General features: G+C 45.8%; 1 protein-coding gene and 1 long non-coding RNA gene across 4 annotated transcripts in view; one reads left to right on the plus strand and one right to left on the minus strand.

The window, feature by feature from the left end:
• The window catches only part of LOC119244421 (uncharacterized), a 32,962-nt gene extending 17,228 nt beyond the window's left edge, over positions 1-15,734 (minus strand). For 2 of the 3 annotated variants that reach the window (XM_054694854.1, XM_054694851.1), the window contains exons 1-2: positions 15,550-15,734; positions 14,783-14,876 (exon numbers count right to left, since the gene is read on the minus strand). The gene's annotated coding sequence lies outside the window, so the exon portion shown is untranslated. Of the gene's footprint in view, positions 1-14,782; positions 15,086-15,549 lie in introns of those variants that run through there. The other variant, XM_054694852.1, reaches the window with a different exon arrangement.
• On the plus strand, positions 15,718-18,662 carry LOC129145739 (uncharacterized). Its single transcript, XR_008551734.1, has 3 exons — positions 15,718-15,828; positions 15,989-16,177; positions 18,177-18,662. It is a non-coding gene; the product is annotated as an uncharacterized LOC129145739 (long non-coding RNA).
• The last annotated feature ends 4,572 nt before the right edge of the window (positions 18,663-23,234 follow it).

Here is a 23,234-nt window from a genome sequence, read left to right on the forward strand (position 1 = left end):
AGGGCCTGGGTTCCATCTCCCAGGGGCGCGGTCCGCATCTGCACCGCCTTGTCCAGTTGACTAATTTCTTTTTTTTTTTTTAATTTTATTTATTTATTTTATAGAGGCATGTTTTTATTTATTTATTTGTTTGTTTGTTTTGTTTACACATGCACTGGGTACAGCCAGAAGCGCAGGAGGGTGAGAGAATTCAACAGAGCCAGAGCGGGGAGCAGAGCAGGCAGAAGGACCGAAGTACACTGCTGAGGGGAGCAGCGGGCGGCAGGAGAGGTCTGCGCGCCATGTGGGACCCTCCTCCGGTAGCCGGGGAGCAGCCAGAGATCGAAACAGCGCCGCAGAGACTGCGGGCAGCTTCGCAATCCAGCACTCATCCACTGTGCCACCGGGGCGGCCCAGTTGACTAATTTCTGAGAAGATGACTTGATCCAGCAGATTGGTAGTGTTGGAGACCACCAGGATGGAGGCAAAGTTGACCTCCGTGCTGGACCGCAACGGGGAGAAGAGGTGCAACTCGTTGTTGGAGAAATGTGCCTGCACGAAGCGCTGCTCGGCTTTGGCCAGGCTGCCCGAAGGGGTGTCCTGCTCCTCCAGGATCTCTTCTGTCTCGCTGGGCAGGTTAATACACCCGGTGCCCAGGACAGCCGTCAACGCCAGGGGAGCCTGCAGGAAGAGCCAGGGGTGCGAGCCCACAGCCAGCCCCATCCTCTGGAATCCCCGGGTGAGGGGCTGCTCCAGGCAGTTGATGTGGCAGCTGGGCCTCCCAGGGGGTGGCTGCTGCCCCTGGGCTTCCAGGACTGGTAAATCCCCTCTCTCAGTCGGCTGGCAGGGTGGGTCTGAGGAAGGCCCCGAAGCCCGGCTAATATCGGGCTCCTGTCCCTCACTGGACACCAGGACCTGCTCTGGCTGCCCCGCAGAGGCAGGGAGCTGCTGGGGCCCAGATGCCTCCCCAGGATCTGCTCTGCTCTCAGACTCTGACTCCGACCAGTCCTCCTGCTCTGGCCTCTGAGCCCCTGAAGCCTCCCCTTGCTCGAACCCCCCTTGGGGTGCAACCTTGGAGGAATGGACACCCATATCCGGATGGACCAACCAGTTGTTCAACAGGAGAATGAGAAAGCAGTAACTGGATATTGTGCCCAGTCCCCCCCCCACAGCGACTTCGGGAGGAATCCACATGGAGGCTGTGCCAAAGTTCACTGCTCCTGTGATCTTTGACCTCGCTGTGCATGCCAGCATGAGGTGGGGGGCGGCGAGGGGGGTAATTTGCTGGAGAGCCAGGTTTTCCAGCTGGCCTAGTGGAGGGGAAATGGTTTCCAGGCGGGTCTGTGCTCCTGCCCTTAGGATTCACTGCCTGTCAGGCCTGCATTTGCTACACTGTTATCAGTCGTGGTGTTCCCTCCTGTGTCCTGGTGGGGGTGTTGATATGTCCCCGGAGAGAAGCAGAGGCCGGGACAGAAAGGGAGAAGGAAGTCGAGAAGCCCAGAGTGAAGACCTGCTGGGGGCTTTTCATTTCATTTATTTATTTATTTAGATTTGTTTATTTTTATACAAGAACTGGGGTACAGGCCAGATTGCCGGGCGGGTGAGAGGATTCACCAGAGATAGAGCGGGGAGCGGAACAGGCAGACTGACTGAAATACACTTCTGAGGGGAGCAGTGGGCAAGACAGGAGAGGTCTGCCGCGACATGTGGGAACCTCGCTGGTGGCCTGGGCCGTAGACAGCTCCACAGTGCGGCGCTCAACCCTCTGCGCCACTGAGGAGGCCCCACTTTTCATTTTAAAAGTGAAGAGAAGGGCCTCCCCAGTGGCGCAGCGGTTGAGTGCTGGGTTGCGAAGCTGCCCGTGGCCTCCGCGCCGCCGGTTCGATCCCCGGCTGCTCTCCGGCCACCAGAGGAGGGTCCCACATGGCGCGCAGAACTCTCCTGCCGCCCGCTGCTCTCCTCAGCAGAGTACTTCGGTCCTTCTGCCTGCTCTGCTCCCCGCTCTGGCTCTGGTGAATTCTCTCACCCTCCCGTGCTGCTGACTATATCCAGTGCTTGTATAAACAGAACAAACAAACAAATAAATAAATAAATAAAAATAAAAGTGAAAAGAAATCAAAATACTAATAAAATGCTACTCATGAAAGTTGAAGTAGTTAGATTACAATCAAGAAAAGTGGATATTCAGAAGAATAAAAAATATTGCAGATAAAGAGTGACCAAATAGTGACAAATAGTTTGATTTATGGGGCTATCCTAAAATGTGAGGTGATTGTAGTCTCAAAATACATTTGCAAAATTCCAGAGCAGAAGAAAATAATGAAAAGTACAATGGACGTGCATAAATTAGAGACTTGATAAATAGAGAAAATCAGTGCAATCCAAATGACTAAAATCAGAAATGAAAAATTACCATGGATCATTCTGAAATTTAAAACAATTATAAGATATTACTCTGAAAAACAGCATGCCAACAAATTGTGCACAGTGGATGAAACACACAAAAATCTTGGAATAGCAACGGTACCAAGGCCAAATGGACAGACCTCTCTCTAGTAAGGGAATGACTATGTCAAAGAAAAGCCTCTTTGAGCATGCTTTTAACTGGGCTTTGGAAAGGCGGGTGATGTACAGTTATTATTATAAGGAAATTTGCCTGAATTTTCCCATGGTTGCAATCACTTTGAATTAATAGTAATTTTTTTTTTAATTTAAGTAGAAAAAAATTTCATAAAATCTCCACATTATAAGACTACTCTGTCCAAGAGTTTATGGGAATTTCTTTTACAGTCTCTTAAAGGAGAAATAGATTTTGTTTTTTTTTTTTTTTTTTTTTTTTTAATTTTTTTTTTTTAAGATTTATTTATTTATTTATACAAGCACTGGGTACAGTCAGAAGCGCGGGAGGGTGAGAGAATTCACCAGAGCCAGAGCGGGGAGCAGAGCAGGCAGCAGGACCGAAGGACACTGCTGAGGGGAGCAGCGGGCGGCAGGAGAGGTCTGCACGCCATGTGGGATCCTCCGCCGGTGGCCGGGGAGCAGCCGGGGATCGAACCGGCGCTGCAGAGGCTGCGGGCAGCTTCGCAACCCAGCGCTCAACCACTGCGCCACCGGGGAGGCCCGAGAAATAGATTTTGAATGTTGATTTTCCATAAAGACATTGTTGAAAGGGGGAGGGGGTGCTGGCTTGTTGCCTTCGGGGCCTGTGGACCTTTGGCTTCCCCGGGAGCAAGGCCGCCTCCATGATGGCTGCATTCACTGCATCTAGCCCATGGTCGACGTCAGGGTCATGGGATCGCCTCTGTGTGTGCTCACACGTCTATCTCCTGCCTTCGGTCTCTGCAACCACCGCGGGCATTGTCTCTGGGCCTTCAGCGCTTTGCTGGAGGCCTTCGGCCCAACCCCAGTGCCTGTGCTGCTGGCCTGTGCCGGGCTCCACCCATTCCCACAGGCCCCGGCCCCTTCTGCCTGGGCCCCTGCCTGCCAGCCCAGCTGACCACCGGGCCCACCTGAGTACACCTGGTAGTTGCGTGGGGCCCCGCCGCTTCCATGACACACGCATACACGCACTTGCCCGCCGGCACACACAAATACTCACAGGCACACACAACACAGTCCCGCACGCGCGCACACACACACACACAGGTCCAGCTTGGGGCCGTCGGCCGGTGCAGCCCAGCACCCCGGGCCTTGGAGCTGGCGGGCAGCTTGGCACCCACCCTGCCTCCATAGGCTGGCATGGCCCGCCTCGCTACTCGGCCTCTGACAGCCCAGGCGCCGGCAGGCCCACGTCCCCGACCCGGCCAGCGGCTCTGAAGGGCCCAAATGGACGCTGGCCGCCGCAGCTACAAGTGGCCCCCTCCTCGCCGGCCTGGAGTCGCCTGGCCCAGGGCACGGCCTGCCCCCAGCCAGCGGACGCCAGCCCCCATGGCCCTGCTGGGGCCGACCTGGGTACCGGGACGCCCGTGGGCACTGTGGGCGGGCGCCCAAACACCGGCGGGCTGGCGGTGCCGGTCAGGCTACAGGAGAGAAGGCTGGTTCTGGCTGTACCTCTGGGGGGCCATGGGTTTCATTTTTTTGGTTCTGGGGATGGCAGTGGGCCCTGGGTGCGCCTTTGGCTGGCCACTGAGTGGATTGTGCTGTGTATTTCTTAGGCAAGCTTTGGGGTTGGGCAACTATTTTGGAGTATCAGGAGTGGGTAGAGTGCTGTGGATTTTGGCAGAATATAGGAAGGTGATGACAACATTAGGAAAAGAACCCAACTGCTTCAAACACTGATGAATCTACCCATGTTGGGGTTTGTCTTTCATTTGGGTAGAAAGCAGAATGATTTAATTTAAACGGGTAAATTAATCCTTGGAAACCTGGGCAGGGATGAAGGGGTGGGGGCCACAAGTACATGGTACTCAGGGCCAGCCTCCTATCCCAGTGGGCACCTCCCCAGGAATGGCCAGAAGTTGATGAAACCCTATTGCAGTTGGTGCAGGCCATATACGAAATAGAAGAGACCTTAGGTAATATAGTGCCTGTGAGGCAGCAGGGGCTGTATGCGGGTGGTTCTCACAGCTCTGTGAGAGTCTAGGCGCAGAGTGATCCAGAATCCAGCAACTGCAGGATTACAGGCAAGATCTGCAACAGTGTTTGGTGATTCTTGGGTAAGAAGTTCAGAGAAACCAACCCACTGTTATGAAGATGCCAGACTCCTCAGGAGAGGAGGAGAGGGAGTCTGGCCCTTTGTCCGAGTGTCATCCAGTAGTGGCAAACCAAGCTGCCACCCCAGAGTTTCCAGACTCCTCTGGAGAGGAGGAGAAGGCTGGCTCCATGTTCCGGCTCGCCGGGTGGTGTCTCAGAAAATGAAGTGGCTGGCGATAGCTTGATGGCGCTCTCTTTACCCCTGCGCCACCCGGGAGGCCCCTCTATCATGCATTTATCAAGAAAATGGTTCCTCCTCAGGACACGGGCCACCCTACAAAAGCCACAGCAAACAGCATGGGCTCAGGGCGGCCCTCTGGAAGGGGACTCCTGAGACAGGGGCGGGGCCGGGGCTGAGGCGCCTGCTCTGTTGTGCGTGAGACTGGGCGTTCTGGGCAGACAGATGGAGGGAAGAGATCTGAGACATCTGCGTGGGACAGGGGCCCCCACGGCGCTGTCTGTTCACAGAGCTGGACGCAGCTTCCTCTGAACAGAACGTGCTGGAGTCAGCCCCCTCCGAGCGGCCTGTGGGGCCGAGCAGAGACCAGGCGCCCCCCACGCACATTGGCTCACTGTGTCTCCAGGAACTATAGACTGCCTGGGCCCTTTTTGGAGCAAACTTGGGCTCTGGGGCGCCCCTCAGTGTGCGAGGCTGGGTGTGCGTGAGTGTGTGTGTGTGTGTGTGTGTGTGTGAGGGGTGATGATGGGGGTGGGGTTGTGGGCCTGGCCATGCCACGTGAGCCCATGGGGGGCAGCCCCCGCCCCCCGCCGCACTGGGGCCAGCTCCCGCCCCTGGGTCCCTGGGGAACCGCACGAGATGTGAACCTGGCGCTCCTGGCAGAGGCCCGGGCTGGTGAGCCCAGAGTAGCGGGAGCAGGCGCCTCTCCTGGGCAGGCAACTGGGAGGCTTTTCTCGGCGCATGTCGCGCAGGAAGCGACGCAGGGTCCCAGCTCCGTCCCTGAGCGGGAGACCCTGTCCCTGGCTCTGCTGACGCTGACCCTGAGCGAGGAGCGAGCCCCCTCCACCTCGCCTCTCCCTGGGTTTGGGCTCCAGGCTCCTGAGGCCCAGATGGTGGGGCTCCAAGCTCCTGGCCGCGCTCTGACCCGTCGGGCCTAGCCTTCCTGGGGCGGTCCTGGCCCGCCCCCCGACCTAGGGCTTCCCCCGCCCCCCCTCCCGCCCCAGCCTGCCCAGCCCCACCTGGTCCTATGCCCGCCCTGCCCAGGCCTCGGCCCCTGAGGCGCAGCACCCACATCCCACGCCTGGGGGCAGGGCAAGTGGCGGAAGCGGAGTCGGGCATTGGCTTCCTGGGCAGGGCAGTGACAGGCGCCATCGTCCACCCTCCTCTGGCCTCAGCGCAGTTCTAGACGCTCGTTAGTGGGGTCGTTTCCCTGAAGACTCTTTCTGTCTGGTCGCTGTCAGGTGAGAGAAACACAGCTGAGCTTCGTTGTTGATTTTGTGTCCCGCCACCTTCCTGCTTTCATCTTCTCCAAGTTTTTTTTTTTTTTTTTTTTTGTGCAGTGACACAGAGACAAGCTTCATTCTTTTGCATGTAGCGACCCAGTTTTCCCAGCACCATTTATTGAACAAACTTTCTTTGCTCCAATGCATATTCTTTGCTCCTTTGTCAAATATTAGTTGACCATAAATCTGTATGTTTATTTCTGGATTTTCTATTCGATTCCATTGGTCTGTGTGTCTGTTCTTGTTCCAATACCATGCAGTTTTGATGATTAGGGCTATGTAGTATAGCCTGAAATCTGGGAGTGTGATGCCTCCATTCTCTTTTTTTTTTTTTTTCAGGAGAGATTTGGCTATTCTGGGTTTTTGGTGATTCCATATGAATTTCATCAATAATTGTTCTACTTCTTTGAAGAATAACATTGAAATTTTTATTGGAATAGCACAGAATCGGTATATTGCTTTTGGTAGGATGGCCATTTTAATAATGTTTATTCTTCCAATCCATGAGCAGGGGATGTCTTTCCATTTTTTTGTATCTTCTGTTTCTTTTAACAGTGTTTTATAGTTTTCTTTGTAAAGGTCCTTTACCTCTTTTGTTAGATTTATTCCCAAGTATTTGATTTCTTTTTTTGTATCGATAATAAAGGGGATGTTTTTTTTTTTTTTTTTTCATTTCTTCTTCTTCAGATTTATTGTTAGTGTATAGGAAGGCTTCTGACTTTTGCATGTTGATTTTGTATCCTGCCACTTTGCTGAACTGATTGATGAGTTTAATTAGTTTTTCTATGGAGTTTGAGGGGTTCTCTATGTATATTATCATATCATCTGCAAATAGTGATAGTTTGACTTCTTCTTTTCCTATTTGGATTCCTTGGATGTCTTTCTCTTGTCTTATTACTCTGGCTAGGACTTCCAGTATTATATTGAAAAGCAGTGGTGAGAGTGGACATCCTTGTCTTGCTCCAGAACTTAATGGAAATGCTTTCAGCTTTTCACCATTGAGAATGATACTGGCTGTTGGCTTGTCGTACATGGCCTTTATGATGTTGAGGTATGTTCCTTGTATCCTGAGAATTTCAAGGGCTTTTATCATGAATGGGTGTTGCACTTTGTCGAAAGCTTTCTCGGCATCTATTGATATTATCATATGGTTTTTATATTTCTTTTTGCTGATATGTTGGATAACATTGATTGATTTTCGGATGTTGAACCATCCTTGTGTCCCTAGAATGAATCCTACTTGGTCGTGGTGAATTATCTTATGGATACACTGTTGGATTCTGACAGCTAAAATTTTATTGAGGATTTTTGCATCAGTGTTCATTAGGGAGATTGGCCTATTGTTTTCTTTTTTTGTGTTGTCCTTTTTCGGTTTTGGTATTAGTGTAATGTTGGCTTCATAGAACGTGTTAGGTATTATACCTTCCTTCTCAATTTTTTGGAAGAGTTTGTGAAGGATAGACAACAATTTGTCTCTGAATGTTTGGTAGAATTCATTTGTAAATCCATCAGGTCCTGGGCTTTTGTTTTTGGGGAGGTTTTTGATTACCATTTCAATTCCGCTAATTGTAATTGGCCTGTTTAGGTGTTCTATTTCTTCTTTATCTAGCTTTGGGTGATTGTAGAGTTGTAGGAATTTGTCCATCTCCTCTAGATTGTTGAACTTGTTTCCATATAACTGTTCATAGTACTTATTTATTATTCTTTTGATTTCTGCTGTGTCCGTTGTGATGTCTCCTCTTTCATTTATTATTCTGTTTATTTGTGCTTTCTCCCTTTTTGCCCTTGTGAGCCTGGCTAGTTGTTTATCTATTTTATTTATTTTTACAAAGAACCAGCTCTTGGTTTCATTGATCTTTTAGATTGTTTTTTTTTAGTTTCAATTTCATTTATTTCTGCTTTGGTTTTTATTATTTATTTTCTTCTACTGTTTTTTTTTTTTTTTGTTCTTTTTCTAGATATTTCAGCTTCGAGATTATGTTGTTTCTTTGATATATTTCTTGTTTCTTGATGTGAGCATCTATTGCTATATATTTTCCCCTTATTACTGTTTTTGCTGCATCCCATACATATAGGAAATTGGTGTCCTCCTTCTCATTCAATTCAAAGAATTTTTTAATTTGTTCTTTTATCTCCTCGTTAGTCCATTGGACTTCCAGTAGTGTGGGTTTCAATCTCCATGAGGTAGGAGAGTACCTTGTCTTCTTTTTATGGTTTATTTCTAGTTTGATGCCTTCATGGTCAGAAAAGATGGTTGGTTATGATTTCAATCTTGGTGTATCTGTTGATGTTTGTCTTATGCCCCAGTATATGATCGATCCTGGAGAATGATCCGTGTGTGCTTGAGAAAAATGTATACTCAGATTTTTTTGGGTTTAGTGTTCTATATATGCCTGCTATGCCCAAGCACTCTAGATCCTTATTTAGAGCTTTAGTGTCTTTACTTATTTTTTGTCTTGTTGATCTACCCATTGTTGATAGTGGTGTGTTGAAGTCTCCCAGTACGTATGTGTTTTCTCTGATGTCTGTTTTCAGAGATGACAATAGTTGTCTGATATATTTTGGTGCTCCTTCATTTGGTGAATATATGTTAATGAGTGTTATTTCTTCTTGAAGTATTGTCCCCTTGATCATAATGTAATGACCACTGGGGTCTCTTTTTATCTTTTTAATTTTGAAATATGTTTTATCTGATATGATTATAGCTGTTCCTGCCTTATTTTTTGGTCCACTTGCTTGTATAATTGTTTTCCATCCTTTAACTTTGAGTCTATTTTTATCTTTTGCAGCTAAATGTGTTTCCTGGAGACAGCAAAAGGTTGGGTTTTGTTTCTTAATCCAGCCTATAACTCTGTGTCTTTTTATTGAAGTGTTTAGTCCATTTACATTTAGAGTTAGTATTGATATGTTAGCATCTGTCTTTGCCATTGTGTTTGTCTTTCCTTTGATTTTATTTATTTATTCTTTTAATAACTTTTTTTGGCCTTCTTTTGTTGTTATTTGTCACTCTGAGGTTCTGGCTTTAGGACTCCTTGTAGTATTTTTTTTGGAGTGGATTTTAGTCGTAATAAAATTCCAGAGTTTCTGTTTGTCTGGGAAGGTCCTTATTCTTTCTTCATAGAGGAAGGAGAGCTTTGTGGGATAGAGTATTCTTGGTTGGCATCTGTTTTCTTGGAGTCTGTTGACTATGTCCCTCCACTCTCTCCTTGCCCGTAGTGTTTCTTCGGAGAAGTCTGATGTCAGTCTGATTGGTTTCCCTTTGAATGTTATCTGTTTCTTCCATCTTGTCAGTTTCATTATTTTTTCCTTGTCTTGGATTCTTGGGAGCTTTACTATTATGTGTCTTGCTGTATTTTTCCTTTCGTCATGGAAGTTTGGTGCTCTTCTTGCTTCTTGTATAGCAATTTTCAGCTCCTTCTTCGCACATGGGAAGTTCTCTTCAATTATTACCTTGAATATTTTCTCTGTTCCTACATCTCTCTCCTCTCCTTCTGGGATTCCTATAACTCTTATATTTCCTTTCCTCATGGAGTCAGATAGTTCCCGAAGTCTTTCTTCGGTCTTTATCCTTCGTACTTCTCCTTCCTTTTCTGTTTTAGTTCTTTTTATTTCTGTGTCTTCAAGAGTACTCATTTGTTCTTCCATTTCATCTATTCTGCTTTCATTGCTTTTGCCAGAGTTCTTTAGTGTCTCCATTAATTATTTGATCTCCTGCATTTCTTTTACTTGCCTCTTTAGGGGCTCAATTTCATTCTTCAGGTCATTAATTATTTTCCCCTTATCATTGTTTTCCTTTATGACTTCTGTCAGTTTTTTTAATCACAGCAATTTTAAATTCTCTATCTGGAAGGCTCAGAAGTTCTTCCAAGTTACTGTCGTTGCAATCTGGTAGATGGTTTTCTTTTTGTGGTGTGCTTTTTTGCTGAGGAGTTGCTGGGTTGCATGTGGTTTTTCTACTCCCTACTGCCTGTTTTCTAATTTGCCGTATTCCTAGTGACACTGTGTTGCTGGTACTGGCCGTCATCTTGGGTGACCTTCCCAGCTCACCTCTGGCTCCTCTGGGGAACTTCTGCTGGGTTCACACAGTCTCCACGAAAGAAAGGTCCCTGCTGCAAATGCTGGTGCCGGGCACGCTCCCCTGCACGCCCGGTCTGCCCCAGCGGTGGGTGCCGCACCCTCTGGGCTGGAACTGCAGGCTAGAAGGTGCTCGGCATGGGCAATCCTTCCAGCTTACCTCTGGCTCCTCGGTGAGCCTTCTGCTGGGTTCACACAGTCTCCAGCAAGAAAGGTCCCTGCTGCAAAATGCCGGTACAGGGGACATGCTCCCCTGCACGCCCGGTCTTCCCCAGTGGTGGGTGCTGCTCCCCTCTGGGCTGGAACTGCAGGCTAGAAGGCGCACGGCATGGGCAAGTCTCCCAGCTTACCTCTGGCTCCTCGGTGATTTGTTTTCTATTATTATATAGAATTAAAAAGGATAAATTCTTTCTTTGAAAAGGAAAAGGTTTTGAGACTTCTAAAGTTCAAGATTTTCTCTAAGGGCATCTAACTGCTAAGGGTCTCATTCTCCAAACTCTACATGGATGATGCCCTAAACATACTCTTCCTGTCCAGACCATCTCTAGAGGCAGGTCAGGGATCAGCAATTACATCACCCACCAGGAGGAGCCCACTAAAACCACGTCCTTTGTTAGCCATTTGAAACCCAATAGGGAGAACAGATTCAAAGAATGTCTTCCGATAGAAGAAGGAGGAGGATTACAAAGGGGTGGTTGGCAACACTTCTGTCCTTTTTTCTTGGTGAGAATTTTTTTTTTTTGATTTAGACATCATTGTTCATTTTCAAACAATATTTGTTCCCTGTTTTCAGGTGTAGTCCCCATAGAATTTCCTTCACCAATTATGCTCAGTGAAATAAGCCAGAAGGAAAAAAGAAAAATATAGGATGGTTTCACTTATAGCAGGGATATAGGGGAACCAAATATGACATCAGTGTAAAAAAATAACAACAGTACAAAATGGAAAAAAGAAACATACAACTATTAATCAGAGACATCCTTCAGGGAAGGAGGAAGGAGCACAGGGGACTGGGGTGAGGGTGCACTTGTCTTTTTTAACAGCTGTACTAACAGGCCTTTGTCCTGGTTTTACATTCCCAGTTTTAAAAGTGCACAACTCGTTTACTTCACAATTTGTTTTAAAGCACTTGCATTGTGGCAAACACTTTTCCAGGCTTTTAGCATAAAACATTGAAGAAAAGGGAACAGCAGTCTCTGCCCGTTGGCTGAGAAAGAAACACTCAAGGCAGATACTCAAATGCACATGTTAGGAAGTGATATCTGTCAAGGAGAAACCTACCAATCACCGTGGAACCCAGCAAGGTCATGTGAGCCCTCTGCACCACACAGGGAGCTGCATGCTTGTGCGCATGCTAATGGGAAGGCGGGTGCAATGTGTAAGGGTCTGAGAAACATGTGTTCTATGTATGTGTGTTAACATGCAGTGACTTGCAATTTGAAAAAGTGGGTAAAACGAAGTACACTACTATGACATTATTAATCATGATTATTCTCTTTTCGAAAAACTTAGTATAAACATCAATCTTGGGGTATTTAAAAGAAACTGATTTTGAATTAAAATTCAAACGACTCTTAATTATCTTAACAGTTTTTTTTAGATTTGAAATTTCACTGTAAGGTTTTTAGCTTTTCCCAAGTAAAAAAGCCATAAAGTGAACTGACATTCTAGGGGATTTCATAAGAAAAAGCCCACATCTCATTTCACTGTAACAAAGGCCATCACTCACTGGGGACTCCAGCCACACCCTCCAGATCTTCAGCAAAGCTGGCTGTGCTGAAGCAAAATCCCAAATGCAGGAACCATTCAATTTCTCTATGGAGGCGACCCTTTTGAAAGGCAACAGAGGAAAAGGAATTCCATAATATGACACAACCAAATGCAACCAAAGGGAAATTGTTCCTCCAACTCAAAGTCTGTTCCCTAAGCATTTATGGAGAATCAGTTTATCAGACACTACAAACACATGGAGGCGGGCTTACTTCAGGGAATCGCACAACTATATCAGCAACAGCAAAATAGAGTCAAGGAGCATGTGCCTACGCTTGGCGTGAAAGCATGTGACGGACAATGTTTTGTACAGCTTTGTCCAACATCCAGGGGTTTTCTTAAAGAAATATGAATGATTCCACTTTTTTCCTCCTCTGTTGCTGTGGTGTTCCAATAAAATGATTCTCATCCTCTCAAAGGTTTAGGTTGAGTTAACCCATGTGACTATCAAATCATCCAAATAATAACTATCACTACTGAGATGATGAGTAAAATCATCAAGATAAGGATTTTAAAATACCCTGAGTGGAAAGAAAATTAATATATTTCTATTTTTTTCTCTCCAAGACAATAGCAACAACAACAACAATAAAAACAACTATAATCCAGGTGTTAAACTAATGCACAATTCATCCATAACATCCTAAAGCCAACTAAATCTTGAGCCAAGAATCAATTGTAGGCCATGAAAAGCTGTAAAGATTTATTTTTTGTCGTTTATTGAAGAAACAGATATTTGCATGAATGCAAGACGTTCTTAGTAAGTACGCACAATTTTTAAAGAGATGTTACCAGTAGCGGTGACAGTCATTCTCTCTCTTTCTCTCTCATAGGATGGAGAGAGGTGGAGAGGCAGAGAGATTGCAAACTAGATTCCCGAATTTACTAATACATCAAGGTTTTATTTTCTGTTTTTTTTTTTTTGCCTTTTTACTGAATTATTTCTTCTTAAGACATATTTTATTCTCTGAGATGGGCAACTGATGAAATCATACAAATACATGAACAAACCTGGCCCCTCTCCCTCATTTTCTATCTTCTCCCCATATTAATTGTCTCTCTAATGCAGTCTTTCAAAATGTTATTCAAATAACAGGCTACCAGATAATATTCCCTGTAAAAGTGCACCTGCATCCTTCATCTTCTCTGATAGAAATTCTGTGTGAGCAAACGCCTTAGCTAGGAGGCCAAGAGTCAAAGAGGAGGCAAAATATTACGATTTTTTCTGATTTTTGAACAAGAAATACCATCCATTTCCTACATTATTTGTGCTGTTAAAGTGAAGGTCATATCACTACTGGAAGATAAAATAACTTTAAAAGCAGGGCCTCCCCTGGTGGCACAGCGGCCTCCCCTGGTGGCAAAGCTGCCCGCAGCCTCTGCAGCACCGGTTCCATCCCAGGTATGAAACTGGCCAAAAAGAAAGGGGATAAAAAGGGCATTGGAGGGAAAGCAATTTGGATAATAAGGTTCTCTAACCCTTTCTGAAACACTTCGTTACTTTAGTTCAGTATGCCTAGCCACAGAAGCAAAAAAAATGACATACGTAACATCAGATAGGGTTTGAGAGATTTCTATTCTACCCTCATTTGTCAAAGTGAAAAATGAAGCCCTTCAGTGTTCACATAATGTCACATAAATGGAAGCATTAATTTCAAAATCCTGATCTCACATGTAGTTTATTCTCCAACAGTCTGAAATTAATTTGAAAAAATAACCCACAAATTTCAATTAAAGACACTTGTGCAATGATTTATCAACAACACAAGTGATCTCTCATTGCCACAGTGGGTTTCTGCAAAAACAGAAACCAACTACTGGCTAGAACACTTTCAGATTATATCCATGACCTATGTTTTTATACTAGCTCACTTTAAAAAACATCTATTTCCATTTTAGTGGAATTATTTATTCTCATCTTATACAGAAAGATAAGTATCAAGGTTTATTTTCCATAGCATATTATAAATAATGTTTATTTTGCTAGAAAAATAAGATTTTTTTCACAAATGCCATTCCTTCTTGAAAGAGGTATTAAAGGTGTTCAACGACTGCAGTGAGCATCTGACAACTCACTACTAAGTATGGAAGAAAAGTTTGGAACAGATTAGATCCACATACCTTTGAGGGAGGGGAAAGAAGAAAAAGAAATCACTTAAAAGACTGTGGTGTGGTGGAAGCACCTCAATCAAATCAACACTGTACTTCGAGTTCATCTTCAAAAGTCCTCTCGCAGAGCCTTCCTAGGCAGTGATCCACCCAATACATTTAGAAAAAGTGCCCTGCCATTTATTGGGTTGAATCACATGAAATGATTTCATCTTGACTTCAGATTTAGCAATAAGATATGCCTTAACCGAAATGAGAGTCACATCTCAAGAAACAAAGAAAGGTCACAAGGCAATGGAGTTCTTATTGAGATAATACCAGTATTTACCTTTTAAACCGTCAAAACGAATGGTGATCATTCTATCTAGCCCTTCTTTGTCCCTCCTACCCTCCTCTGCCCCCCCACACCCTCTACTTTCCCTAACCCAGTGTCCCATGACTGCAATCCTTGTTGAACACAAATCCTTCACTCCGGTGCAAAGGACATTAAAGAAGAAAAAATATGAAAATAGATTACCATACTTAAAAAATATATAAAACTTCAGAACATATTAGAGATTAAGATTTCAAAACCTTAAGTCTCTAAAAATCCTTAACTAGGAAGCGATTAAGAAAGTGACTTGACATATAAGCGTATCAGGAGCGAAAACAGGAAATATGGTGAGGATAAATTCACCCGGGGAACTGCTCCACAGACCTGGACGAAATCAGGATGCTCTTCCTACACCGCGAGCTCCATGTCTCCGCCACACACTCAAGTCTAACTATTGTCAGTATCACTCCCCTCGCGCCTAGAAAGAAAAAACAACACTCTGTTATCTTCTGTGCTGCGGCAGAATGGAACCATCATTTGTCAAGGTGGCTCACAGCTTCAGCAAAACTATGTCAGAGCACAGGGAGTGAGTCAAGCAGCTGGAAGACCAAAGAGATCTTTCAGGGCTGACTCATGAAACACGACAGCAGCAGCCGGGGCGGGCGTTGCAGCGCGGCCAGGACGGCGACCTGCGGCATCACGAGACTTCCCTGCGCGTCACGTCCTTAGAGAAAGTCCAACCTGAATCCCGAAGTGATAAAGTCCCGACTCCAGCTCGCCGGGGCACGAGCGGCCTGAGCCCAGGGCCGCGGCCTCGCCCAGGCGAGCCTCGGGACCAGCGCGGCCCGGGCGCCCAGGCCTCGCGCGGCGGGCGGCAGCCGCGGGGCGCTCTCGCCACGACGGGGGGAGCAAGACCCACCACTCGGGCCGGCGCAGGCCGGCGGGGGCTGCGGGCGCGGGGCGGGCAGGGCGGGCAGCGATGCCGCGGGAGCCGGGGCCGCCGGGCCGCGAGGCGGAGGGGCCCATGGCGCACAAGCGGGGACCCTGCGCGGCCACTCGGGGCGCGTTGTTGACGGTTCCCGGCTGGCCCGGGAGACGCTGCCACGGCGGCCCCGTCCGCCGCCCCCGTGACGACCGCGGGGCCGCCTCACCTGGACTTGCCGACGCCGCTCTCGCCGATGATGAGGACCTTCAGGGCGGGCAGCACGTCCTCGTCCATCCTGACGCTGCTCCACTCCAGCCCAGCTGGCCGCCCGGGTCCAGCTCTCACCCCTTCACCCCGAGAACTGCCCGCGCATGCGCACCGCTCAGCGCTGCCACCACCTTTTCACACCGGGTGTGTCGGTCCCTGGAGCCGCAACAACACAGTTCCGCCTGGAGGTTGCTTGGCGTCTGCGCCAGCCCAGAGTTCCAGGCATCTTCCACAAGCGGTTAGTTCTCTTGTGCACAACCGCAGACCTGGAGGTTGGAAGTGCGTGACCTCACCCGCCTGCGCATTTCCTCCTTCCGGCCCTGGCATCCATAGGCCTCGGTTGTGCAGTGGGCAAAGGGGCAGAGTTAGGGGAGTGTAACGTTTTTTTTTTTGTTTAGTTGCTGCTCATAACAGCTGTGCGGCGTCGGGAAGCACTGTGCGGAAAGGCAAATTACGGTAAAAGTAGGTCCCAACTCTACCACATGGCCAGCTAATTTATCTCGCCTTCTGAACCTGTTAGCTCAGCTGAGCAATGGAGGCCATCGTATGTCTTAGAATAATACCAGCTTCTTGGATTGCTATGAAGAGTAAGTGAGATCGTTTATGAACACACTTTGTAAACACAAGTAAACCATTTAAGTGTGACCAGGTATGAATTTCCTGATTTACCCTCCTTTAATGAAGAATTCCCTTCCTACATCTGTACCGCTTGAAAGGGAATTGTAGACTCTATAGATCCGGTGCATAAAAACTTAATGGTGGTGCAATTTCAAACCAGCTATTTCTGTTCATGAAAACTACACAACTAGAGGAATCGTGTACATGTGCTTGCTTTCCTTCACTAAGTTGTAAATCTTATTGAACGTCCCAAATCTCATATGGAAATGAAAGCTAATGGAATGCTTGGTACTTAGCAGACACTGAACAGTTCTTTCATCTTCTTACACTTGCAGCTAATGCCAGATATAATAGATTTGATTACATAAGGAAAAAGGGGAAAATTAAAGATTTTTTTTTAATCTGGGAAAGCTCTTTTGACATATATCCCATTGGTTCCTTCACTTCGTTTGGTCTTTACTCAATGCCTTCCTAAGGAGGCCTGCCTTTGTCCTGTGCACTGCCTTCCAGTCTTCCCTATACCTCTTCACATTTTCTGCACAGAATTTGCCATCCTTACATATACATGATAAATAAATTCTGCTTTATATTCATATATATTTTACTAGTTTATTTGTTCACTGTCTAATCTTCCCCAAAGAGAACAGAAAGAGCCCTGGTGTCTAGTTCCTGGCATATAATGTAAAATTATACTAGATGTTTGATGAGTGAACTGAATGAAAATTCTGGACGCCTTCCCAACTTTGAAAAGTGATATCTTTGAATTCTCAAGATTTTATCAGAAATCTTAGATTTTATCAGAAACTTATCTAATAGTTGACATAATAAGTTTTGTCATTTCTAAAATGCCAAATTTGAAACAGTCTACAAACTCAATATGCCACTACTTGCCATAGAATCGTGTTCAATTTGGCCATACTCTCTTGGGAAGGTCTTACTGTTGTCAAAATGATTTTATTCCAAGCCAAAAATATGGATGTTCAAATGTGTTGAATCCCTGAGCTAAACAAACACAACATAGACATACTGATAACATGACAGGGAGGGTGAGATATCAAAAGAATCTACAAAAGCACTAGCAGGAAAATCAGTTACATATATTCAAGTCCAAACAAGGCAAGTATCAGGACTATACTCAGCACCTGTGCCAACAGAAATTTCCTGCTCCTTTTCCTCTTTGTGCCTGCTCCAACCCAGGAAGTATTTTTGCAATATGGAAAGGAGGAAGGCATACTAGACAAATACTATGAGCAAAACTATCTTAAATAAGCTCAGAATGCTAAAGGAGAACACTGACAGGGAACACAATATATGAATGCTATAATAATATACATAGAAAACTTAGGAGGAACAAAACAAATTCTAGAGCTGAAAAGCTAAAAAAACAACCAACAAACACGCACACAATACAAACAAGTGAAACGTAGAGATGCTGACCAGATTTAGCATTGTGCTGGAATTGTTCCCCAGAGTAATTAGTCAAGGAAAAGAATAAAAAGAAACCAAGGAATAGAATAAAAAGAAACCAAGCTGTAAAGGAAGAAATGTAAAAGTATCCTGTTTCACAGGGTACATAATCAAAGATATGAAAATTCCAACATATCCACAAGAAAACTACTAGTTACAAAAAATTCAACAAAGCTACAAGATACAAGAACAACTTACAAAAATCAGCTGTGTTTCTATTTATGTGCAAAAAGGAATTGCAAAAGGAAATTAAGAGAGCAATTCTATTTAAATACCATGTATAAGAAGAAAATACTTAGGAGTACATTTGACCAAGAGGTAAAAGATGTGTACACTGAAAATTATAAACACTGGTGAAAGAAACTAAAGAAAACCTAATTTAATAGAAAGACATCCTTAGTTGATGTGAAGGATTAGTATTGTTAAAATATTAATCACCTAGCAATCTACTGATTCAACACAATTTCTATTGAAATTGCAATTTCCTTTTTTCTTTTTCAGAAATGGAAGAGCCAACCCTCAAATTCACTTGAAATTGCAAGGAGCTCAGGCTATCCAAAGCAATCTCGAAATAGAAGAAAAAGTTGCAAGACTGAGATTTCCAGATTTCAAAACTTACAAAGAGGTACTGTAATGAAAACAATGTGGTACTAGCATGCAAATAACATACAGACTGACAGACTAGAATTGGGAGTCCAGAAATAATCCATAAATATAGCCAGTTGATTGACAAGTGTTGTAAGTCTAGCAAACTGGAAAGTTCTCTTCAATAAATGTTTTTTTTTGAAAACTGGACCTTCACGTACACAAGGATGATGCTGGGACCTTACTAAATACCATAAACGAACTGAAACAGACATTGATCAATAATCTAAATAAAACAGTTAAAACAATAAAACTTGGAAACACAGGGTTAATGTGCATGACCTTGAACTTGTTAATGGACATTTAGATATAATACCAAAAATACAAGTACCAAAAAAAAAAAATTAGATATGTTGGATTTCATCAAAAAATAATAAAAAAAAATGTTAATCATTACAGGCCATTGTCAAGAAAGTGAAGAGACATGGCCTCCACAGTGTCGCAGAGGTTGAGTGCTGGGTTGCAAAGCTGGCCGCAGCCTCGGCAGCACCGGTTCAATCCCCAGATGCTCCCTGGCCACTGGAGCAGGGTCCCGCATGGCGCACAGACCTCTCCTGCCACCCGCTGCTCCCCTCAGCAGTGTACTTCGGTCCTTCTGCCTGCTCTACTCCCTGTTCTGGCTCTAGTGAATTCTCTTACCGTCCCGCACTTCTGACTGTACCCACTGCTTGTATAAATAAATAAATAAATAAATAAATAAATAAATAGATAGATAGATAGATAGATAAATAAATAAATAAATCAAAGAAAGTGAAACAGTCTATATCGAGGGAGAAAAAAATCAGCTAGTCATATAGCTGGTAAGGGTCTTAATAACTGAAATATGCAAAGTGCTAATGAAAAATGCGAGAGAACAGCAAAAGGTCAATCAACCCAATTATAAGAAGGGCAAAGGACTTGGATAGACATTTCTCCAAAGAGGATATACAAGAGACCGATAAACAGTTGAAAAGACAATCAACGTGATCAGATATTTACAGAAATGTGAATCATCACCACAATGAGATACCACTTGACACCAACTAAGAGAGGTAAAATCGATAAAAGGGAAAATAATTGAGTATTGGTTTATAGGGAGACTTGGAAAAACTGGAACCCCTATCTACTGCTGGTGGGATCGAAAATGGTTTAGACTCTGGAATACAATGTGATAGTTCTTCAAATAGCTGACTATGGAATTCTCATGCAACCCACCAATTCCACTTGTAAATGATTCTCTTAACATGAGCACACCAAGCTCCTTGCAATGTTACGATTGTCAATAGAAGGAAAGACTCCATGCCCACAAAAGACCGTGGGTAACCAATTTGTGGAGCACACATACAATGGAGCACAGAGCCATCGAGTGGAATGAAGCTGTCACATGTGCACAAGGAAAAACCCTGGAAACATTATGATAAGTGAAATAAGTCAGTCACAAAAAATGTATGATTCCATTGACATAAAAATCTAAGAAAGTCATATTCATAGAAAGAATAGAGTCAAGGTTTATCAGGACTGGAGGAGAGAAGAGCAGCAGCAGCCACTGCTCACTGGTCACAGAGTTCCTCCTTCAGGTTATGAAAGATACTGGAAACAGTCACGACAGTACGCAGCCGTGGGGATGTGGCGGATGCCACAGAACTGTACACTTAAAGTGGTTAGAATGGCACGTGTTATGTTAAATATCTTACAACAAATATTTTTAAGTTTAAAAAGTAAAACATTTTTTTTTTATCTGTGGCATGATACAATTGCAGATAATATGATCAGAAAGTATGCCATGTAAAAGAAAGGGACCACTGTCCTAGCACTCGCCTCAAATTCCAGTTTCCTAGAGAGTGATGTAAAGTAGACCACCTGTCGTAAAAATACACGCAGGTAAATAACTTTTCATTCCAATATTTGTGTATGAGTGACAAGATGTATCAAAATATTATAGCTTATTGATTGAAACATGTTACAGTTAGGTAAAAGATTAAAATAGTGTGAATTATGATTTTAGAATAAAGGAATAAAAAATATCCCCCACCAATCCATGCCATGCTTTCTAAGATTTCTTTCAAAAATCCAATGTTTGGGCCTCCCTTGGTGGCGCAGCGGTTGAATGGTGGGCTGTGAAGCTGTCAGCAGCCTCTGCAGCGCTGGTTAGATCCCAGGCCACCAGTGAGGTTCCCACCTGACGCAACAGACCTCTCCTGCCACACCCACTGCTCCCCTCAGCAGTGTATTTCATCATTCTGCCTGTTCTCTTACCCGCTCTGGCTCTGGTGAATTCTCTGACCCTCCCGGCATCTGACTGTGCCCAGTGCTTGTATAAATAAATAAATATATCTTTTGTTAAAAAAAAATAAGCCAGTGCTTAACATTCATGAGTATATAAATTCTCAATTTTCTCTAATATTGTGTAATCATTAATAACTGTCAAAATTTTGGCTTTTTTAAATGACGAGTAGGTTGCTATCTTTTGCTATATAAATGCAAAGTATAATTTCAGCAAGGCCTGGTATTCAAAACCTTTTCCCAGCAGGTGTTTCTCACCAGGCCTGGACACAAGTATTAGCAGGTTTGCTCTTCATCTGAGGTGCCTGGCAGGATGCTAGAAAATACTTGAGAAATCTGAGCTAGTTGTGTTTATCAAAAACACTAGGGAACATCAGCTTAGGTTTTTTTTTTTTTTTTCCAGTGACACCAAGCAAGTTTTCAGGAGCTCCAGAAACAGCAGAGACGTGTAGTGAGAGCATTCTGACTAGAAAAACGAAAGGAACCCTGAAGATCAATGTCAGCCCTGAACACACCCACCCCTGGGGTGTAGAATGAGTGTTTTCCACTAGAATGCGACCCAGTATCTAGGCTGGCGGCTTCCCTTGGTTTCCCTTGATGAAAGCTGGCTTAAGCATCAAAGAGAGTGGAGCAGACCTGGTTTTAAGTCAAGGCCTCCGCCAAGTAGCCAGGCGTGCACACATCCCTGGAAAGGTCTTATCCCTCCCACCTTCTCCTCCCTCTAAACCCAGCCCCAGGCACCTGGATGTTCTTCAAGGCCAGTCACTTTTCAATGGCGTGAATTTGGTCCAGGAACTCGAGCAGCCACTTCTGGCTGTGTGCACTGTCCTTGGGTTCTGTGGTCTTCAGGTAGTACTGCAGCCACACAGCCTTGGCTTGCAGGAGTAACTGGCTAATCCCCGAGCCGGGACCTAGGATGGTTCCTCCCAAGAGGCCGGCCCAGTAGCGGGGCGCATTGGAGGTGTTGCAAATAGGGAAGGTGATGCTTTTCAGGTCCATGTTGTTATTCTTCTGCCAGATGAACGGGAGTGGGTTGGAGGGTATGCAGGTGCTCTTGTACCTGGCACACACCTGAGGGTAGAAGACCTGGGTTCCGTCTCCCCAGGGAACTGTCAGTGTCTGCCCCGCCTCGTCCAGTTGACTCATTTCTGAGATGACTTGATCCAGCAGATTGGCAGTGTTGGAGACCACCAATATACAGGTGAAGTTGACCTCGGCGCTGGACCGAAATGGGGAGAAGAGGTGTGACTCATTGGTGAAGAAATGTGCCTGCACAAAGCGCCACTCGGCTTTGGCTGGGCTGCCCGAAGGGGTGTCCTGCTCCTCCAGGCTCTCTTCAGTCTCGCTGCGCAGGTAAATCCACCCGGTCCCCAGGAAAGCCGTCAGCACCAGGGGCGCCATCAGGAAGAGCCAAGCGTGTGAGCCCACAGCCAGCCCCATCCTCTGGAATCCCCGGGTGAGGGGCTGCTCCAGGCAGTTGGTGTGGCAGCGGGGCCTCCCAGGGGGTGGCTGCTGCACCTGGGCTTCCGGGAGCGGTGAATCCCCTCTCTCAGATGGCTGGCAGGGTGGGTCTGAGGAAGGCCCCGAAGCCCTGCTAACATTGGGCAACTGTCCCTCACTGGACACCAGGACCTACTCTAGCTGCCATGTGGAGGCAGGGAGCTGCTGGGGCCCAGATGCCACCCCATGATCTGCTCTGCTCTCAGACTCTGGCTCGGGCCAGTCCTCCTGCTCTGGCCTCTGAAGCCTCCCCTTGCTCAAACCCCCCTTGGGGTGCAACCTTGGAGGAATGGACGCCCATTTCCTGAAGGACCGACCAGTTGTTGAATAGGAGACCTGGAAAGCAATGACTGGTTGGCAAGCTCAGTGCCCCCCACCCCACCCCCAGCAGCTTCCAGGAGGAGTCCACAGGGAGGATGTGCCAATGGTCTCCGCTCCTGCAAACTTTGACCTCTGCTGTGCATGCTGGGATGTGGTGGCGGAGCGAGGGGGGTACTTTTCTGGAGATCCGGGTCTTTCCAGCTGGCCTAGTGGGGGGAAGTGGTTTCCAGGCGGGTCTACGCTCCTGCCATTAGGATTCCCCTTCCATAGAGGCCTGCATTTGCTACACTGTTATCAGTCGTGGGGTTCCCTCCTGTGGCCTGATGGGAGTGTTGATATATCCGGGGAGAGAAGCAGAGGCTGGGACAGAAAGGGAGAAGGAAGTCAGAGAAGCCCAGAGTGAAGACCTGCTGGGGGCTTTTCATTTAATTTATTTATTTTTTTAGATTTGTTTATTTTTATTCAAGAACTGGGGTAAAGGCCAGATGTGCGGCAGGTTGAGAGGATTCACTAGAGACAGAGCGGGGAGTGGAACAGGCAGATTGACTGAAATACACTGCTGAGGGGAGCAGCGGGTGAGACAGGAGACGTCTGCCGCGTCATGTGGGACCCTCGCCTGTGGCCGGGGCCGCAGAAAGCTCCACAGTGCAGCGCTCAACCTGCTGCTCCACTGGGGAGGCCCCACTTTTCATTTTAAAAGTGAAGAGAAATCGAAATACTAATGAAATGTTAGTTATGAAAATTGAATAGTTAGATTACAATCAAGAAAAGTGGATATTCAGAAGAATAAAAAATATTGCAGATAAAGAGGTGACCACATAGTGACAAAGA

This window comes from Talpa occidentalis, unplaced genomic scaffold (assembly GCF_014898055.3).
Source record: "Talpa occidentalis isolate TD23 unplaced genomic scaffold, MPIMG_talOcc4v2.1 talOcc4.14, whole genome shotgun sequence".
In the NCBI taxonomy this organism is placed as follows: Eukaryota; Metazoa; Chordata; class Mammalia; order Eulipotyphla; family Talpidae; genus Talpa; species Talpa occidentalis.